The 13,826-nt window shown below is 41.9% G+C and overlaps 1 pseudogene across 1 annotated transcript; it reads left to right on the top strand.

The window, feature by feature from the left end:
• Nucleotides 1–12,176: 12,176 nt before the first annotated feature.
• Nucleotides 12,177–13,559, top strand: LOC112627651 (annotated as a pseudogene). Its single transcript, XR_003120209.1, has one exon. The product of XR_003120209.1 is annotated as a dnaJ homolog subfamily C member 7 pseudogene (transcript).
• Nucleotides 13,560–13,826: the final 267 nt, after the last annotated feature.

The following is a 13,826-nucleotide window of genomic DNA, read 5'->3' as shown; positions in this document are numbered from 1 at the left end:
TCCAGCCCCGGGTTAGGCTAGGGGCAGGTGGAAAGCCCCTTGCTCTTCTTTCCTGGGATAGTGGCCAAGGCCAGAACGGCTGCTTAGCCAACGGATTCCTGTCAGGGGCGGGCCCTGGCTTGCTGCACTGAGTAGAGAGCCTTGGCGGGTCCTCACCACTGGGCAGTAGGGCTTCCTCTGGGCCTGTGCCCTCGAGGAGCCAGAAAGCCAACCTGTTTCACTTTCTTCCACCCACATGCCTGAGAAGAAGAAGACTGGGCAGCCCCCTCAAGTAAGAAACATTGAACATCCAACCATTTTCGAGAGCCTGTGCGTTGTGCAAAAGGACCGCCCAGCCCTCGAGTAGCCACTACACGTGCCCCAGGGGGCAGCTTGAATCAACTGGTCCCAAACTTGCCAAAAATACCTATCTAGTAAGTTAGCAAGACCTGCACACTTTTCCTTTTGCATTGATCCCTTCCTTTTCAGTTCCACTATTTCCATCTCAGTCTAGGCCCCTGTCCAGTCATGCATGGACGGCTGTGATGATTTTTACTTGCTTCCTTTGTTCAGAGAGTGCCCTCATTCCCCACTAATGAATTTTGCCATTCTACGTAACCCAACCCCTATAACTTGTAAGTGTTAGCAAATATTTGGCTATGACTATGGCTTTCTACTGAGTCTGAACAACTTCTCTCTGGGCCTCAGTTTCTTCAACTGTGAAAGGAATCAGTAGGGCTAGGTGAACTTCCAGGTCTAAAATATGATTATATCTAAAAGACCATCAACACTGGGAATATGGAGAAATATGGCCAGGTCCCTGCCCTCAAGGCATTTAATTCTCATTGGAAAGACATTTTTATGTGTAAAAGGATAAAAAGCTATAGAAGAGAACACATACTAAATGTTACATTACTTATATATGCACTAAGCACTGTAGGAGTTAGGAGAAGAGGGTTCACTGTAAACTGCAAACCATCAGGAAATGCTTTTCCTGGAGGAGTCAGCTGAGCTTTGAAGGAAAGCCTGGCTGGATAAGCCCAGAGAATGAGAGTAGGAATCTAGACAAAGGAAATGGTTCAAGCCAAATATTGTGGCAGCTGAAAAGTGTAGAACATTTCCTCCAGTTTAGATGGTGGGTGATGAAGCTGGAAAGGACTGATAATTGTAGAGAGGCTTGAATACCAGGCTGTGGTGTCTGGAATGTATCCAGTGATCAGTAAGGGGCTATTAAATGACTTTTAGCAGGGAGTCAAGTGTACAATACAGTGTTAGAGAAAACTTAAAGTGGTGAAAATGGATCAGATGAATCAGGGAGACTATAGCAGTTCATGCATGATTAGACAAGGGCTTGGACTGAGATGGCAATAGTGGAACTGCAAAGGGAGAGATCAATGCAAGAAGAAACATGTACAGGTCTTTTTATGTTTGTTTTTTATTTTTTTCTGAGACGGAGTTTCGCTCTTGTTCTCTTGTTGCCCAGGCTAGAGTGCAATGGCGTGATCTTGGCTCACCGCAACCTCCACCCCCCGAGTTCAAGCGATTCTCCTGCCTCAGCCTCTGGAGTGGTTGGGATTACAGGCATGTGCCACCATACCCAGCTAATTTAGTATGTTTAGTAGAGATGGGGTTTCTCTGTGTTAGTCAGGCTGGTCTCGAACTCCCAACATCAGGTGATCCGCCCGCCTTGGCCTCCCAAAGTGCTGGGATTACAGGCGTGAGCCACCACACCTGGCCTCATGTACAGGTCTTAATAGCATACTAGATATGTACAAGTGAAATGAAGGAGAGGGAAGAATCAAGGATGGCTCCCAAGGTTTCAAGTGTGAATTACAGTTCCCAAGAACTGATAGATCTTGGGAAGCCTGGAGAATAATCTGGCTTGGAGGGAAAGATGGTGCATTGTATTGAGTTCAAGGTAACATAAAGAAAAGACAGTTGTAATACTCAGGTGTCAGTTATGAATCAGAGCCCAGGAAAGAATTTGGGGTGAAGATAGATGAAAGCGTTTCATTTGCTGAACAATGATGGAGACAGTATAGAGAGAAAATAAATAACCATACTTGAATAAATGCATTATCTCAGGCCCAGAGGAGGAAGGCACATTGGTGAAGGATGTTACATGGTTACAAATGTAGGCAGAAATCCAGTACATTGCAGGATCATAAATATTAAGCATCTTGTGAACAAGAACCATGTTTGGCAGACTGAAAATCATATTTTATTGAATCTAAAATTCCACCATCATTGTTTTATGTACCACTAAGGAAGAAAACAATGCTACCATTTAAGCTAGTAATAACTGTAAAACACATATAATTTCAGAAATATTAATATGTAAAAAAGAATACATCTTAAAGTGATGAAAGTTTGTATCAATCTCTCCTTCCTGTTTCTCAACCCAACAGCTTCTGACCCAGTATTTAACAAAAAGTTGATGCTCAAGATATTCATGAATAAATAGTGGAGGAGACATCACAGTCACTAACTCATAGCTGAATTGTCCCACCACTGCCATCTGTATACCTTCTCCTGCTGTTTACCTCCAATAGGGATCATCTTTTGCATCTGAATATCCAGTGCCTTTACATAACAGATGCTCACAAAATGCATTTTGAATGACAGCATTTACTATAAGCAAAAAGGGTAAGCCATAGCAAACTTATAGAGTAGATCAAGTTTAGAGGCAGTGTAGAAAGGTAATTAAGAACTAGTCTCGGGGGCGGAGCAAGATGGCCGAATAGGAACAGCTCCAGTCTCCAACTCCCAGTGCCAGCGACACAGAAGACCGGTGATTTCTGCATTTTCAACTGAGGTACTGGGTTCATCTCACTGGGGAGTGCCGGACGATCGGTGCTGGTCAGCTGCTGCAGCCCGACCAGCGAGAGCTGAAGCAGGGCGAGGCATCGCCTCACCTGGGAAGCGCAAGGGGGAAGGGAATCCCTTTTCCTAGCCAGGGGAACTGAGACACACAACACCTGGAAAATCGGGTAACTCCCACCCCAATATTGCGCTTTAAGCAAACAGGCACACCAGGAGATCATATCCCACACCTGGCCGGGAGGGTCCCACGCCCACGGAGCCTCCCTCATTGCTAGCACAGCAGTCTGTGATCTACCGGCAAGGCAGCAGCGAGGCTGGGGGAGGGGCGCCCGCCATTGCTGAGGCTTAAGTAGGTAAACAAAGCTGCTGGGAAGCTCGAACTGGGTGGAGCTCACAGCAGCTCAAGGAAACCTGCCTGTCTCTGTAGACTCCACCTCTGGGGACAGGGCACAGCTACACAACAACAACAACAACAACAAAAAAGCAGCAGAAACCTCTGCAGACGCAAACGACTCTGTCTGACAGCTTTGAAGAGAGCAGTGGATCTCCCAACACGGAGGTTGAGATCTGAGAAGGGACAGACTGCCTGCTCAAGCGGGTCCCTGACCCCTGAGTAGCCTAACTGGGAGACATCCCCCACTAGGGGCAGTCTGACACCCCACACCTCACAGGGTGGAGTACACCCCTGAGAGGAAGCTTCCAAAGCAAGAATCAGACAGGTACACTCGCTGTTCAGAAATATTCTATCTTCTGCAGCCTCTGCTGCTGATACCCAGGCAAACAGGGTCTGGAGTGGACCTCAAGCAATCTCCAACAGACCTACAGCTGAGGGTCCTGACTGTTAGAAGGAAAACTATCAAACAGGAAGGACACCTACACCAAAACCCCATCAGTACATCACCATCATCAAAGACCAGAGGCAGATAAAACCACAAAGATGGGGAAAAAGCAGGGCAGAAAAGCTGGAAATTCAAAAAATAAGAGCACATCTCCCCCGGCAAAGGAGCGCAGCTCATCGCCAGCAACGGATCAAAGCTGGACGGAGAATGACTTTGACGAGATGAGAGAAGAAGGCTTCAGTCCATCAAATTTCTCAGAGCTAAAGGAGGAACTACGTACCCAGCGCAAAGAAACTAAAAATCTTGAAAAAAAAGTGGAAGAATTGACGGCTAGACTAATTAATGCAGAGAAGGTCATAAACGAAATGAAAGAGATGAAAACCATGACACGAGAAATACGTGACAAATGCACAAGCTTCAGTAACCGACTCGATCAACTGGAAGAAAGAGTATCAGCGATTGAGGATCAAATGAATGAAATGAAGCGAGAAGAGAAACCAAAAGAAAAAAGAAGAAAAAGAAATGAACAAAGCCTGCAAGAAGTATGGGATTATGTAAAAAGACCAAATCTATGTCTGATTGGGGTGCCTGAAAGTGAGGGGGAAAATGGAACCAAGTTGGAAAACACTCTTCAGGATATCATCCAGGAGAACTTCCCCAACCTAGTAGGGCAGGCCAACATTTAAATCCAGGAAATACAAAGAACGCCACAAAGATACTCCTCGAGAAGAGCAACTCCAAGACACATAATTGCCAGATTCACCAAAGTTGAAATGAAGGAAAAAATCTTAAGGGCAGCCAGAGAGAAAGGTCGGGTTACCCACAAAGGGAAGCCCATCAGACTCACAGCAGATCTCTCAGCAGAAACTCTCCAAGCCAGAAGAGAGTGGGGGCCAATATTCAACATTCTTAAAGAAAAGAATTTTAAACCCAGAATTTCATATCCAGCCAAACTAAGTTTCATAAGTGAAGGAGAAATAAAATCCTTTACAGATAAGCAAATGCTTAGAGATTTTGTCACCACTAGGCCTGCCTTACAAGAGACCCTGAAGGAAGCACTCAACATGGAAAGGAACAACCGGTACCAGCCATTGCAAAAACAAGCCAAAATGTAAAGACCATCGAGGCTAGGAAGAAACTGCATCAACTAACGAGCAAAATTACCAGTTAATATCATAATGGCAGGATCAAGTTCACACATAACAATCTTAACCTTAAATGTAAATGGACTAAATGCTCCAATGAAAAGACACAGACTGGCAAACTGGATAAAGAGTCAAGACCCATCAGTCTGCTGTATTCAGGAGACCCATCTCACACGCAGAGACATACATAGGCTCAAAATAAAGGGATGGAGGAAGATTTACCAAGCAAATGGAGAACAAAAAAAAGCAGGGGTTGCAATCCTAGTCTCTGATAAAACAGACTTTAAACCATCAAAGATCAAAAGAGACAAAGAAGGCCATTACATAATGGTAAAGGGATCAATTCAACAGGAAGAGCTAACTATCCTAAATATATATGCACCCAATACAGGAGCACCCAGATTCATAAAGCAAGTCCTTAGAGACTTACAAAGAGACTTAGACTCCCATACAATAATAATGGGAGACTTCAACACTCCACTGTCAACATTAGACAGATCAACAAGACAGAAAGTTAACAAGGATATCCAGGAATTGAACTCATCTCTGCAGCAAGCAGACCTAATAGACATCTATAGAACTCTCCACCCCAAATCAACAGAATATACATTCTTCTCAGCACCACATCGTACTTACTCCAAAATTGACCATATAATTGGAAGTAAAGCACTCCTCAGCAAATGTACAAGAACAGAAATTATAACAAACTGTCTCTCAGACCACAGTGCAATCAAACTAGAACTCAGGACTAAGAAACTCAATCAAAACCGCTCAACTACACGGAAACTGAACAACCTGCTCCTGAATGACTACTGGGTACATAACGAAATGAAGGCAGAAATAAAGATGTTCTTTGAAACCAATGAGAACAAAGATACAACATACCAGAATCTCTGGGACACATTTAAAGCAGTGTGTAGAGGGAAATTTATAGCACTAAATGCCCACAAGAGAAAGCAGGAAAGATCAAAAATTGACACTCTAACATCGCAATTAAAAGAACTAGAGAAGCAAGAGCAAACACATTCCAAAGCTAGCAGAAGGCAAGAAATAACTAAGATCAGAGCAGAACTGAAGGAGATAGAGACACAAAAAACCCTCCAAAAAATCAATGAATCCAGGAGTTGGTTTTTTGAAAAGATCAACAAAATTGACAGACCACTAGCAAGACTAATAAAGAAGAAAAGAGAGAAGAATCAAATCGACGCAATTAAAAATGATAAAGGGGATATCACCACCGACCCCACAGAAATACAAACTACCATCAGAGAATACTATAAACACCTCTACGCAAATAAACTGGAAAACCTAGAAGAAATGGATAATTTCCTGGACACTTACACTCTTCCAAGACTAAACCAGGAAGAAGTTGAATCCCTGAATAGACCAATAGCAGGCTCTGAAATTGAGGCAATAATTAATAGCCTACCAACCAAAAAAAGTCCAGGACCAGATGGATTCACAGCTGAATTCTACCAGAGGTATAAGGAGGAGTTGGTACCATTCCTTCTGAAACTATTCCAATCAATAGAAAAAGAGGGAATCCTCCCTAACTCATTTTATGAGGCCAACATCATCCTGATACCAAAGCCTGGCAGAGACACAACAAAAAAAGAGAATTTTAGACCAATATCCCTGATGAACATCAATGCAAAAATCCTCAATAAAATACTGGCAAACCGGATTCAACAACACATCAAAAAGCTTATCCACCATGATCAAGTGGGCTTCATCCCTGGGATGCAAGGCTGGTTCAACATTCGCAAATCAATAAACATAATCCAGCATATAGACAGAACCAAAGACAAGAACCACATGATTATCTCAATAGATGCAGAAAAGGCTTTTGACAAAATTCAACAGCCCTTCATGCTAAAAACGCTCAATAAATTCGGTATTGATGGAATGTACCTCAAAATAATAAGAGCTATTTATGACAAACCCACAGCCAATATCATACTGAATGGGCAAAAACTGGAAAAATTCCCTTTGAAAACTGGCACAAGACAGGGATGCCCTCTCTCACCACTCCTATTCAACATAGTGTTGGAAGTTCTGGCTAGGGCAATTAGGCAAGAGAAAGAAATCAGGGGTATTCAGTTAGGAAAAGAATAAGTCAAATTGTCCCTCTTTGCAGATGACATGATTGTATATTTAGAAAACCCCATTGTCTCAGCCCAAAATCTCCTTAAGCTGATAAGCAACTTCAGCAAAGTCTCAGGATACAAAATTAAGGTGCAAAAATCACAAGCATTCTTATACACCAATAACAGACAAACACAGAGCCAAATCATGAATGAACTTCCATTCACAATTGCTTCAAAGAGAATAAAATACCCAGGAATCCAACTTACAAGGGATGTAAAGGACCTCTTCAAGGAGAACTACAAACCACTGCTCAGTGAAATAAAAGAGGACACAAACAAATGGAAGAACATACCATGCTCATGGATAGGAAGAATCAATATTGTGAAAATGGCCATACTGCCCAAGGTAATTTATAGATTCAATGCCATCCCCATCAAGCTACCAATGAGTTTCTTCACAGAATTGGAAAAAACTGCTTTAAAGTTCATATGGAACCAAAAAAGAGCCTGCATCTCCAAGACAATCCTAAGTCAAAAGAACAAAGCTGGAGGCATCACGCTACCTGACTTCAAACTATACTACAAGGCTACAGTAACCAAAACAGCATGGTACTGGTACCAAAACAGAGATATAGACCAGTGGAACAGAACAGAGTCCTCAGAAATAATACCACACATCTACAGCCATCTGATCTTTGACAAACCTGAGAGAAACAAGAAATGGGGAAAGGATTCCCTATTTAATAAATGGTGCTGGGAAAATTGGCTAGCCATAAGTAGAAAGCTGAAACTGGATCCTTTCCTTACTCCTTATACGAAAATTAATTCAAGATGGATTAGAGACTTAAATGTTAGACCTAATACCATAAAAATCCTAGAGGAAAACCTAGGTAGTACCATTCAGGACATAGGCATGGGCAAAGACTTCATGTCTAAAACACCAAAAGCAACGGCAGCAAAAGCTAAAATTGACAAATGGGATCTAATTAAACTAAAGAGCTTCTGCACAGCAAAAGAAACTACCATCAGAGTGAACAGGCAACCTACAGAATGGGAGAAAATTTTTGCAATCTACTCATCTGACAAAGGGCTAATATCCAGAACCTACAAAGAACTCAAACAAATTTACAAGAAAAAAACAAACAACCCCATCAAAAAGTGGGCAAAGGATATGAACAGACATTTCTCAAAAGAAGACATTCATACAGCCAACAGACATATGAAAAAATGCTCATCATCACTGGCCATCAGAGAAATGCAAATCAAAACCACAATGAGATACCATCTCACACCAGTTAGAATGGCGATCATTAAAAAGTCAGGAAACAACAGGTGCTGGAGAGGATGTGGACAAATAGGAACACTTTTACACTGTTGGTGGGATTGTAAACTAGTTCAACCATTATGGAAAACAGTATGGCGATTCCTCAAGGATCTAGAACTAGATGTACCATATGACCCAGCCATCCCATTACTGGGGATATACCCAAAGGATTATAAATTATGCTGCTATAAAGACACATGCACATGTATGTTTATTGCAGCACTATTCACAATAGCAAAGACTTGGAATCAACCCAAATGTCCATCAGTGACAGATTGGATTAAGAAAATGTGGCACATATACACCATGGAATACTATGCAGCCATAAAAAAGGATGAGTTTGCGTCCTTTGTAGGGACATGGATGCAGCTGGAAACCATCATTCTTAGCAAACTATCACAAGAACAGAAAACCAAACACCGCATGTTCTCACTCATAGGTGGGAACTGAACAATGAGATCACTTGGACTCGGGAAGGGGAACATCACACACCAGGGCCTATCATGGGGAGGGGGGAGGGGGGAAGGATTGCATTGGGAGTTATACCTGATGTAAATGACGAGTTGATGGGTGCAGCAGACCAACATGGCACAAGTATACATATGTAACAAACCTGCACGTTATGCACATGTACCCTACAACTTAAAGTATAATAATAATAAATAAATTTAAAAAAAAAAAAGAAAAGAACTAGTCTCTGACTCTGAAGACAAACAGATTTAGATTTAAATCTTAGTTCTTCTACTTTCTAGCTGTGTGAACTTGGTAAAGTCTCCTAATGTCTCTGGCATAATTACTTCGCCTACAAAAAACAAAAAAGAATTAATAATAATGTCATCTTCTTTGAATTTTAATAAGAGTAAAATGAAATCATGCATATAAAACTTGAATATACTGCCTGACATATAGTACACAATCAATAAATAATAGCTGTTATCATTTGTCTTTAACGTGCTCACTTTTTCATAGCCTTTTCCTTTCTTTGAAGTGTCTTCTTTCCCCTACCATATAGCAGCCCATACATACATATATTTACATCCCCACCGGAAGCCTAATGTTCTTATCTGAAAATTTTATCTGAAACCATGACCAGACATAGTAGCTCACAGCTGTAATCCCAGCATTTTGGGAGGCTGAGGTGGGCAGATCCTTTGAGCCCAGGAGTTGAAGACCAGACTGAGCAGCATGGTGAAACCCTGTCTCTATAAAAAGTATATAAAAATTAGCCAGGTGTGGTGGTGTGCTCATATAGTACCAGCTACTCAGGAGGTTGAGATGGGAGGATCACTTGAGCCCAGGGACGCTGAGGCTGCAGTGAACCATGATTGCACCAATGCCCTCCAGCCTGAGTGACAGAGCACAACTCTGTCTCAAAATTAAAAAAATAAAAAATTATCTGAAATCAAATTACACTAATGCATAATCCTTCTTAAAAGTTTTTGTTGGCCAGGCATGGTGGGTCATGCCTGTAATCCCAGCACTTTGGGAGGCCAAGGCGGGCGGATCATGAGGTTAGGAGATTGAGATCATCCTGGCTAAGACAATGAAACCCCGTCTCTACTAAAAAGACAAAAAAAAATTAGCCGGGCGTGGTGATGGGTACCTGTAGTCCCAGCTACTCAGGAGGCTGAGACAGGAGAATGGCGTGAACCTGGGAGGCGGAGCTTGCAGTGAGCCAAGATCCACGCCACTGCATGCATTCCAGCCTGGGCAACAGAGAGAGACTCCGTCTCAAAAAAAAAAAAAAAAAGTTGCATTTTAAAGACAGATGGGAAAGAATATGAAATGAACAGTATTAATCTCTAAAGTCAGTTTGACTAATAGGTGATGGCTTCAATTATCTACTGCTGTGTAACAAATTACTCCAAAATTTAGTGGCTTATGTAGCAATGTTTTTATTTGCTCATGATTCTATGGATCAAGAATCTAGGCAGGGTTCAGGAAGGTGGTTCATCTGTTCCACTGGGATTGTCTGAGGTCACTCATGAGGCTGCATTCAGCTGGGAGATCAGCTGAGGCTGAAACATCTGTGAATGGCTTCAGCCCTCTCTCCACAGGGCTTCTCGCTCCAGAAAGTTTCGCAAACTTTTTACATGGCAGCGCACTTCCCAGAGAGAGCATTCCAAGCAGCAAAGGCAAAAGTTGCAGATCTCTTAACACCCCAGCCTTCCAAGTCACACAGCAACCTAGCCACGATACAAGGAGAGTGGGAATAGATTCTGCCTCTCAATGGGAAGGTAGGAAAGAATTTGTGGCCATCTGTAATCCACTATAGAAAAGTTGGGATGAAACTAGAAATGGGCAAGAGCCCAGCTAACTAATAATTTTTTTTGTCACTAGCCAGAAAATCAGAGTTCAAATCCCCTTACTTTCTTGTCTTTCTGCCATGTCTTTCACAAAAGGAGCAACCTCTGGTGGCCATTTCATGTGTATAAAGTAAAGATAATAATCGCATGGTACAAATTGCGTGTAACTTGTTTTGGCCTGAATTGTAGCCCTCAAAATTCATATGTTGAAGTCCTAATCCCCAGTGCCTTAGAATGTGACTATATTTGGATATAGGGATTTTAAAGAGGTAATTAAGATTAAGTCAGGACATTAGGATGGGCCCTAGTCCAACATACCTGGATCCTTGTAAGAATGGAAATTTGAACACAGATATGCATGCACACAGAAGAAAGACCATGTGAAGACAGGAGAATAGGGCCATCTGCAAGAAAAGGAGAGAGGCCTCAAAAGAAATCAGCTCTGCAGACACTTTGATCTCTGACTTCAAGCCTCCAGAACTCTGAGAAAATAAATTTATGTTGTTTAAGCCACACAGCCTGTGCTATTTTGTTACAGCAACCTTAACAAGCTATTATATACTTTATTAAAGGTACTGTTAATATTCAATCAGCTAGGCAAACTTCCTCACACAAATCATACTTTTATAATAGTTTCTAGTCCCTTTCCTAGATCACTTCCACTTGGTAAGAAAACAAGCCCTTTTCTATATAAGTTTCAGATCTTCTCTGATTTTAAGTGAAAGCCATTTACCTGATCATAACTATTCTTTAAAATAGAATCTATTTTCTTATCAGCACCTGTTCCTTAATTGACCCTTTTATGGGTCAAAATGACTCCTTTTCCATTATTTTGTAACCTCCAAGTCTCATTATACTCTTGCCCCATGTAGGGCATAAGTTCACCTAAGTAGCAGAGTGTTAGAGTTAAACTTTACATTGTCATGTTTCAGTATAGGCATTAGCAAAAGTCTTTCATATCCAGCTCACTTGATCTTCACAGTAACTCTGAGATAATGGTAGAACAGGTGTTATTATCCCCTTCTGACATATAAGAAAACTTGAGAGTGACATTTCCCTAAAGCATGTTCCACAGAACTCTCATTCAGTGAGATAAAAAAGAAAGTTCTAGGATCCCTAGTTGCAGACTGCTGTTCTGGTGTCTCTGATGCCCAAATGTTCTTTTTTTTTTTTTGAGACAGAGTCTCATTCTGTTGCCTAGGCTGGAGTGCAGAGGCACGATCTTGGCTTATTGCAACCTCTGCCTCCCATGTTCAAGCAATTCTCCTGCCTCAGCCTCCTGAGTAGCTGGGATAACAGGCATGTGCCACCACACCTGGCTAACTTTTGTCTTTTTAGTAGAGACAGGGTTTCACCATGTTGGCCAGGCTGGTCTCAAACTCCTGACCTCAGGTGATCTGCCCACCTCGGCCTCCCAAAGTACTGGGATTATAGGCATGAGCCATTGCTCCATGCCAACAAAATATCTCTCTAAAGGCTACCATACTAAGTAGTGCTTCCTTTACTCAATCACTTATTAATCAAATGTTTTCTGAGCATCTGCTCTGTCTGTGCCAGATGCAGAGCCATGTGCTAATAGAAACCAGACAAGTTAGACTTGCTGGCTGCCCATCAGAACTTCACTTCTAGGGAAGGGAGAAGTCTAACCAACAATTGTACACCATGGAAAGCAGAGTATTTCAAGGAACAAGGAAATGCATATTATGTGAAGAAAGATTACAACGAAGCTTACAATTATACAAAAGCCTTAGGCATATGTCCTAAAAATACTAGCTATTACAGTAATCAAGCAGCCACATTGATTATGCTTGGAAGGTTCCAGGAAGCTCTTGGAGATGCACACCAGTCATTGAGATTGGATGACAGTTTTGTTCAGGGACATCTAGGAGAGGGCAAGTGCCCCCTCTCTCCCTAGAGAATGCCATGGCCATATGTCAGTTTCCAGAGAGCCCTAGAACTGGATCATAAAAATGCTCAGGAATAACAGGAGTTCAAGAATGCTAATTCAATCATGGAATATGAGAAGTTAGCAAAAACAGATTTTGAGAAGCATGATATTAGAAAGGTTGTTCTCTGCATGGACTGTGCCCTCCTACTTGCCCCTGCCTGCCATTGCTTCAAAATCCTCAAAGCAGAATATTTAGTAATGCTGGGTCATATCCAGAAGCACAACCTGTGGCCAGTGACATTTTACAAATGGAGTCCACCAATGCAGATCCTCTGTATGTGTAAGGTCTTTGCCTTTATTATGAAGATTGTATTGAGAAGGCAGTTAAGGTTTTTGTATAGGCTCTCAGGATGGCTCCATGAGAGGGCCTGCATTGCTTGCAGAAATCCCAAAGCACTCAAAGCAAAGAAAGGAGACAGAAATAAAGCATTTAAGGAAGGAAATTACAAGCTAGCGTACGAACTGTACATGAGAGCCCTGGGGTAAACCCCAACAATATAAAAATAAATACTAAACTATACTATAATCAGGTTATGATTAATTCTAAGCTTAGGAAACTAGATAATGCAATGCAAGACTGCACAAATACAGTGAAGCTCAATGACACCTATTTAAAAGCCTACTTGAGAAGAGTTCAGTGTTACATGAACATGAAACAGTATGAAGAAGCAGTGCACAATTATGAAAAAGTGTATCAGATAGAGAAAACAAAAAAACACAAACAACTCCTAAAAAATGCACAGCTGAAACTGAAGAAGGGTAAGAAGAAAGATTACTACAAGATTCTGGGAGCGGACAAGAATGCCTCTGAGGACAAGATCAAGAAAGCTTATCACAAATGGGCCTTGATGCACCACCCAGATTGGCACAGTGGAGGCAGTGCTGAAGTTCAGAAGGAGGAGGGGAGGTTCAAAGAAATTGGAGCGGCCTTTACCATCTTCTCTGATCCCAAGAAAAAGACTCTCCAGGAGAGTGGCCAGGACCTGGACAAGGAGGGCATGAATATGGGTGATTTTGATGCAAATAGTATCTTCAAGGCATTCTTCAGTGGTCTTGGGGCTTCAGCTTTGAAGCGTCTGGTCCAGGGAATTTTTTTCTATTTGCCTAATGAAGAGCAACCACCCAGAAGCCAGAAAATGCAGAGTCACTCAGTTTAATCTTGAATGTGGACACAATTCACATCATGTCTCCATGTACTTAGAGCAGTTCTGTTTTCTCAGTTGGATATCCAGTGTCTGTGTGAATGGGGTGAAGGATAATGAACCAGTGCCAAAGACTGCAGTTAGGGGAGGGAGGTAGGCAGATGGACAAGGAAGCAGCTTGTGAATTTTTATTTTACTCTTTAACTTTATTAAAACAGAAAACAAAAAAGAGA

This window comes from Theropithecus gelada, chromosome 1 (genome assembly GCF_003255815.1).
Source record: "Theropithecus gelada isolate Dixy chromosome 1, Tgel_1.0, whole genome shotgun sequence".
In the NCBI taxonomy this organism is placed as follows: Eukaryota; Metazoa; Chordata; class Mammalia; order Primates; family Cercopithecidae; genus Theropithecus; species Theropithecus gelada.
Note: the sequence above shows the minus strand (reverse complement) of the source record. Positions and strands in the feature narration are given on the sequence as shown.